Source organism: Sus scrofa, unplaced genomic scaffold (assembly GCF_000003025.6).
Source record: "Sus scrofa isolate TJ Tabasco breed Duroc unplaced genomic scaffold, Sscrofa11.1 Contig965, whole genome shotgun sequence".
In the NCBI taxonomy this organism is placed as follows: domain Eukaryota; kingdom Metazoa; phylum Chordata; class Mammalia; order Artiodactyla; family Suidae; genus Sus; species Sus scrofa.
In genome coordinates, this window is record NW_018085361.1 from 24,733 (window position 1) to 32,810 (window position 8,078).

The window sequence follows — 8,078 nt, forward strand, 5'->3', positions numbered from 1 at the left end:
AGGGGTGAGGTGGGAGCCACCAGTTGGGAGGTGTGATTGTCAGTCTTTCCCTGCTGCTCAGAGTAATCTATTTACTGGGTCCTGGAGCACATAGGGGGCTCATAATATCAGGGGGCTTTGACAGAACCTAGCTTTTCCCCTCCAGGACCTTTCTCATCCCCTGTGTCCTGTACATACATGCCAGTAGAGGTCGAATTCTCCTTCTCCAGGATGAAAGGGGGAGGTAACCTACAGGGTATTTACAGACAGACCCAACCTCCTCCTCTTGTACAACTGCCCAGGGCCAGCAGTCCTGCCCTAGGAGCTGGACTGGGGTTCAGGGGTCAGAGCCAATCAGCCGATGCACCTGCACAATTTTTTTCTGCATCCACCCTCCTACTCTTTTGGAATCTCTCTCTATCTCTCCTTCCTTCTCTCTCTGTCATGCTTTTTAGGGCCACACATGCATCATATGGCAGTTCCTATGCCAGGGGTCAAATCAGAGCTGCTGCTGCCAGCCTACACCACAGCCAAAGCAATGCTGGACACTTAACCAGTGAGGCCAGAGATCAAACCCAAGTCCTCATGGATACTAGTCAGGTTCGTTACCGCTGAGCCACAAAGGGAACTTCTGGTATCTCTCTTAATTCAATGCCTGATGTAACATGAGGCTTAATTCCAAATACATATTAGCTTTGCTATCCCTGACATATGTACTCATTCTTTCATTTTCACTGCCTTCACTGTTAGTCACCCCAGAGAAAGAAACTAGGGGAGATAGAAATAACAAGGCTTCATAAGATATAAATGCTCAGGTGAAAGTTGCCAGTTACTGGGCATAGCGCACAGCACATCATCAGCTAGCACTTGCTAAGGTGCTGCTCCACAGCACTGCACATAAGCATGCCGTGGGCTGGGAATAAAGCAGTGAACAAGAGAGACACTATCCTTGATCTCATGGAATTCACATCCAGCTGGTGGTGAAATATTATACAAACATTTACTTCTACAAATATAAGTATATACAAATTATATATGTGTGTAAATAATTATTTAACAACATACATGAAAAACTATGAAGAAAAAAGATAGTGAGTAATAAGAGGAGGGTGAATGGGAAGCTTCTTTTTTTTTTTTTTTTTTTTTGCTTTTTAGGGCTGCCCCTGTGGCATACAGAAGTTTCCAAGCTAGAGGCTGAATCAGAGCTACAGCTGCCGGCCTAAGCCATGGCCTCAGCAATGCAAAATCCGAGCTGCCTCTGCAACCTACACCACAGTTCACGGCAATGCCGGATCCTTAACCCACTGAGCAAGGCCAGGAATTGAACCCGCATCCTCATGGATACTAGTTGGTTTTGTTACCAATGAGCCAAAATGGGAACTCCCAGGAGAAGCATCTTTTGGAAAGGATATTTACCTGAGAGTGAGGTGGGTACACCAGGGAAATCAAGACCATCCACCACACCCATGGTCCCTCCCTCAACCCTGTAATTTCTGAAAAACATGCCCTTTCTAAATGCGTACATATTGAAATTCTATTCTACTACTTCTTGCTCTTATTCTGACCATCCCCATCCTTCAAGGCATCAGTACCTCCACTCCCCTTGAAATCTTTGTTTGACTGAAAATAGAATGCACTAGGAATTGGAGAAAGAATTGAAAACCAGATTACCAAGAGATGTAATTGGGTTGACTGAGGAATAAGCATCCAGAGCCAGTCCTCAGGGGTCTAGAGTTTGAAGAACTAAGCTAATACTGTTGAACTTGTTGGGAAAAGAGAGCAAGAGCAAGAGGGACAGTGAGACTACCGTCTTCTTCATGGTTCAGGTAGAAAAGGCCGCAAGAGTGAAGCTACTTTGGCCCTACTATTTCATGTTTCATTGGGTTTCATGACTTCTCGCAAACCAAAGCTTTGGTGCATTAAAGGGAGGGCGGACTCAGGAAGTTCCAGCCAATAGGAGCCTCAATTAGGGACAAAGCCCATGAAACTCTGAGCTTAACACAGAAACTATGACAGAGAACAAGGACAGCTGTAGAATCTGTACATTCTGTCCAGAAAAAAAAAGGAGATAACCGGTGGAAATCTATCTGATGGAAGAATAATTGTGCAACATGGATGGAACTAGAGGCTCTCATACTAAGTGAAGTAAGTCAGAAAAAGAAAGACAAATACCATATGATATCACTTATATCTGGAATCTAATATATGGCACAAATGAACCTTTCCACAGAAAAGAAAACCATGGACTTGGAGGATAGACTTGTGGTTGCCAAGGGGGAGGGGGAGGGAGTGGGGTGGATGGGGAACTTGGGGTTAATAGATAGAGACTATTGCCTTTGGAATGGATTAGCAACGAGATCCTGCTGTATAGCACTGGGAGCTATGTCTAGTCATTTATGATGGAGCATGATAATGTGAGAAAATAGAATGTGTACATGTATGTGTAACTGGGTCACCATGCTGTACAGTAGGGAAAAAAAAACTGTATCGGAGAAATAACAATTTAAAAAGAGTAATTGTGAACACTACCTCTCTGCAGCTTGCAAACTCACAGTGGAATGAACTTCGTCAAGCTGATTCACTGAAATCGTATTTTGTTAATAGCTGCACTATTAGGAGAAGCTTTCCCTTCATCCACTTGGGCAGACGTGAAATAAATGAAAGGTAATTCACTGTCAGAACTCTGAGAAATATTTTGCTTATTAGATCACTGGTTCATTACAAAAGGCTATAATTCCGGAAGAACCAAATGGAAGAGATGCATAGGACAAGGTAGTGGGAAGGAACATGGAGCTTCCATGGCCTCTCCCTGCACACCACTCTCCCAGCACCTCCACATGTTCACCAACACGGAAGCTCTCTGAACCCAGTCCTTCATCGCATACACATATTTCATTATATGGGAAACATCCCTTTCAAGCAGCTACCAAATGAAACTTTGGGAAAGAAAGAGATCGTTAATACAGAAAACAAAGTCATCATTCAACTAGCTCTGCAAAACAGGATTTGGGGGTCACCGAGAAGAAAATAAATAGTTTTGAAAGACTAAAGTTTTTTGTTCTTTTTCTTTTCTTTTTTTTTTTTTTATTTTCCCACTGTACAGCAAGGAGGTCAGGTTATCCTTACATGTATACATTACAATTACATTTTTCCCCCACCCTTTCTTCTGTTGCAACATGAGTGTCTAGACATAGTTCTCAATGCTATTCAGCAGGATCTCCTTGTAAATCTATTCTAAGTTGTGTCTGATAAGCCCAAGCTCCTGGTCCCTCCCACTCCCTCCCCCTCCCATCAGGCAGCCACAAGTCTTTTTCTTTAGTGCTGCATGTGCGGCATATGGAAATTCCCAGGCTGTGGGTCGAACTGGAGCTACAGCTGCCAGCCTACACCACAGCCACAGCAACGCCAGATCCAAGCTATGTCTCCAACCTACACCGGAGCTCTCAGCAATGCCAGATATTTAACCCACTGGGTGCAGCCAGGGATCGAACCCACATCCTCATGGATACTAGTTGGGTTTGCTTATGCTAGATCCACAATCGGAATTTTTGAAAAGACTAAGGCTTTCTAAATATCAAACCTTCATCCCCTTTATATACTGAGAGTTTGATTTAGTAGGACTCAGACCACAAATTGTAGTATAAACCATAGTTAAAGGACATGCAAAATAGGCCTAGACAGAAAAGGGAAATAGAAGGTCTTTTGCTGGAGGGTGGCTGCAGGCTAGGGGGCAAAGAAGAGGCATGTGAATCAGAGGGGAAGGAACATGCAGCCTGAAACCATCAGTGACCCCCACTTCCTTCTGAGGTCAAGGTTTTGGCAAGACTGGAAGCTCATGTGCGTTGAGGAGAAAGATAAAGGCAGAGGGACTTCAGCCCATTTTAGCCATTGCTGCCTTGTCATGGTGTCCATTGATCAGAGAAGCTCCCTGATGCTCCCAGAAAGTAACCCTGGAATGAACAGAGAGACTGCGAGGGCAGTAAGGGGAGGCAAGATAGAGCCTCAACCTCAAAATTCAAGGTCACCAACATGCTGCCACATCCTTCTCACCCCCTCCGGCTCAGGGTTCACAGGATGTACCCCTGCAGTCCACACAGCCCACCCTGTGGCTCCCTCACCCTAGCTCTCAACATTTCAGCACCTAGATGTGGGAAGGAAGCATTCTATGTGGGACTCACACTCCCCAGAGCCCCCACCAGAGCTCAGAGCCAGCTTCACACCCTCTTCATTCCACACCTGAAGTTCTCCATGTGACAAACACTGAGGGCAGCTGCAGGTCAGTCCCCAGCCTTGTCACACTCATCATAAGGATAACACACTTCATCTGGTCAGCAGACACAACTTCTCCTTTCTGCCATGCCCGTCCTTTCTCCTTGAGACTCAGGTAAATGGAAAGGAAGAAAAGGCAATGGAACACATGCATTTCTTCCCCCGAAATATTCTAATATTTACCCAATCATTTTCCAAGGATCACTCACTTGTCATCTGCTCTTCTCACTCCTAAGCCCCATGGCTAGATATGAGCCCTATCTCTTTCTGTATCTGTAGGCTTAAAACACCGATGACAATGACCGATTATACACACCAGAACTGGAATTTATTTATTTATTTATGTATTTATTTATTTATTTTATCTTTTTGCCATTTCTTGGGCTGCTCCCACAGCATATGGAGGTTCCCAGGCTAGGGGTCTAATCGGAGCTGTAGCTGCCAGCCTATGCCAGAGCCAGAGCAACGTGGGATCCGAGCCACGTCTGGCACCTACACCACAGCTCACGGCAATGCCAGATCCTTAACCCACTGAGCAAGGGCAGGGATCGAACCCGAAACCTCATGGTTCCTAGTTGGATTCATTAACCACTGTGCCACGACGGGAACTCCCAGAACTGGAATTTAAACCCAGGTGCTAGAGTAGGACCAGGATTCACTTGGTCACTTGGAGTAGGTGCTATATTCCCTCTGACCTGAATTTATCATTGCTGACCCAATTTTAGACTCCACAGCATCACCAGAAACCATTCAGCCAGACACCTAGAACATAAGATGTCCTTGCTGGAGTCCATCCTGCCTCCCCACAGGAGGACATGGGGATGCATTCTGTGCAGCCATCTAGACATGGTCTCACTTACCTTGGGACGGAGCTCTCACCCATAAGACACTGTTATGAGCTCTAGATCCTGTGTCAGGGAAGGTTGGGCTGGAAAGGAAGGGCTAACTCAGGGCTGGCAGGCTGCCCCCAAGCAGCACCCTGTACCTCAGGGCTTGGGATGCAGGGTCAGCATGGACCAACTCAATCCCTGATAAGGGATAGGTAAGACTACTTTGATACATAAGGAAATACCATAATACAATCTCATTAAACATTAGAAAAGGAGTAAAGTTTTAATGCTGGAGAGGCTGAGGAGAAAAGGGAACTCTCCTACACTGCTTGTGGGAATGTAAATTGGTACAACCCCTATGGGAAACAGTATGGAGGTACCTCAGAAAACTAAATATAGAACTACCATATTGACCAAACAATCCCACTCTTGGGCGTATATCCGGACAAAACTTTCCTTGAAAATGACACATGCACTTTTATGTTTATTGCACACTATTCACAATAGGCAAGACATGGAAACAACCGAAATATCCATTGACAGATGAATGGATTAAGATATGGTGTATACAATAGCCAGGACATGGAAACAATCCAAATGTCCATCGACAGATGATTGGATTCGGAAGAGGTGGTATATATACACAATGGAATACTACTCAGCCATAAAAAAGAATGACATAATGCCATTTGCAGCAACATGGATGGAACTTGAGAATCTCATCCTGAGTGAAATGAGCCAGAAAGACAAAGACAAATACCATATGATATCCCTTATAACTGGAATCTAATATCCAGCACAAATGAACATCTCCTCAGGAAAGAAAATCATGGACTTGGAGAAGAGACTTGTGGCTGCCTGATGGGAGAGGGAGGGAGTGGGAGGGATCGGGGAGCTTGGGCTTATCAGACACAACTTAGAATAGATTTACAAGGAGATCCTGCTGAATAGCATTGAGAACTATGTCTAGATACTCATGTTGCAACAGAAGAAAGGGTGGGGGAAAATGTAATTGTAATGTATACATGTAAGGATAACCTGACCTCCTCGCTGTACAGTGGGAAAATAAAAAAAATTATTAAAAAAAAAAGATGTGGTGTATATATACACAACGGACTATGACACAGCCATAAAAAAGAACAGAAGAATGCCATTTACAGCAGTATGAATGGAACTAGAGACTCTCATACTAAGTGAGAGGAAGTCAGAAGGAGAAAAACAAATACCATATGATTTGACTTATATCTGTAATTCAATATATGGCACGAATGAATTTTTCCACAGAAAGAAACTCATGGACTTGGAGAACAGACTTATGGTTGCTAAGGGGGAGGGGAAGGGAGTGGGATGGACTGGGAATCCGGGGTTAGCAAATGCAAACTATTGCATTTGGAATAGATCAGCAATGAGATCCTGCTGTATAGCACTGGGAACTATATCTAATCCCTTGTGATGGAGCATGGTGGAGGATAATGTGAAAAAAGGAATGTGTACATATGTATGTGTGACTGGGTCACTCTGCTGTACAGTAGAAAACTGACAGAACTCTGTAAACCAACTATAATGGAAAATAAAAATCATTAAAAAGGTAAATATTTAAAAGAAATATAAAGAAAACCAAAATAAAGAGGGCACCAACCCAGCTGGTCCACAATGCAGTGGTCAAAGAAGAGGCTCAGGAGCCAGATTGCCTTGTTTTGACTTGCACCTCAGCCGCATACCATGCATATGGCCTTGAACAGGTTCCTTAAATTCTCTGGACCTTGGTTGCCTTATTATAAAATGAGGATATAGCTATGTCTTAATGACAGAGTTTTTGTAAGATTAGATAAGTTGGCATTAGTAATATTATAACTGCTAGCTATTAGTCGTACTTAGTAGTAGCAGAGAAGTAGCATTAGAGTATCTTTCTCCATCCCACCCCAGGAGTCACAGGACTCTAGAACGTGAAATTAAATTCTATTACCTCAAGCCTTGACTGGAGCCCATCAAAACTCTACCAGAGAACCACAGTGCTGTGATGACAATTGGTGCCCTCAGGGCTGTGTTCCACAAATGACCCCTCTCTCCTTTGTGCCTCATTCTATGATCATGAAACTCTACCTTACCATCTGTAACCCTTCCATGAACTCAGTTTTCACTTGTCAGTTTACTTTATAAGCTGGAATGTTTTTGTCTGTGTCAGCATCACCAGGATATCCCCAATGCTTGCTAATTTCACAATCCCAAATTATGTCTGGTGAATGAATGAATGAGTGAATGAATGAATGAATAGCACTCTGCTAGGTGTTAACACAAATCATCCTGATCAAAAAGAACTGACTGGAGGAGTTCCTGTTGTGATGCAGGGCAAACGAATCCAACTAGTATCCATGAGGATGAGGATTCGACTCCTGGCTTCACTCAGTGGGTCAGGGATCCAACATTGCCAGGAGCTGTGGTGCAGGTCGCAGATGCATCTTGGATCCCAGGTTGCTATGGCAAAGGTATAGGCCGGCAGCTGTAGCTCTGATTCCACCCCTAGCCTGAGAAATTCCATATGCTGCAGGTATGGTCCGAAAGAGCAAAACAAACAAACAAACAAACAAACAAACAAAAAAACTGATTAGAGAACAATATTTCACCTGTGATGAGGACTTAACAGCACAATGCAAGCTGCATCATTTGTAGTAATGATATGATGGTATTAAATGGTAAGAGCAAGGTGGGGTTCACTGCAACACATTTTTGCAGTAAATTCCAATTTCCAGCAATAATAATAACCACCGCCTCATTCCCAGAGCAGGGCTGAGACAGCCAGTTCTAAAAATATGCAGATGCTGCCAGTTTCTTTCTGTATCCACAGATACAGATGACAAACCACAACATACTGGCAGGTGAAGGCCATGAAGCCTTGTGCTCTGGTTCAAATCAGATACGGCTAAGTGGGCAGGATGTTTATATTTATCACTCGGCACAGGTTCAATTAAAAACCACACTCGACTGTAACAGGAAGAGATT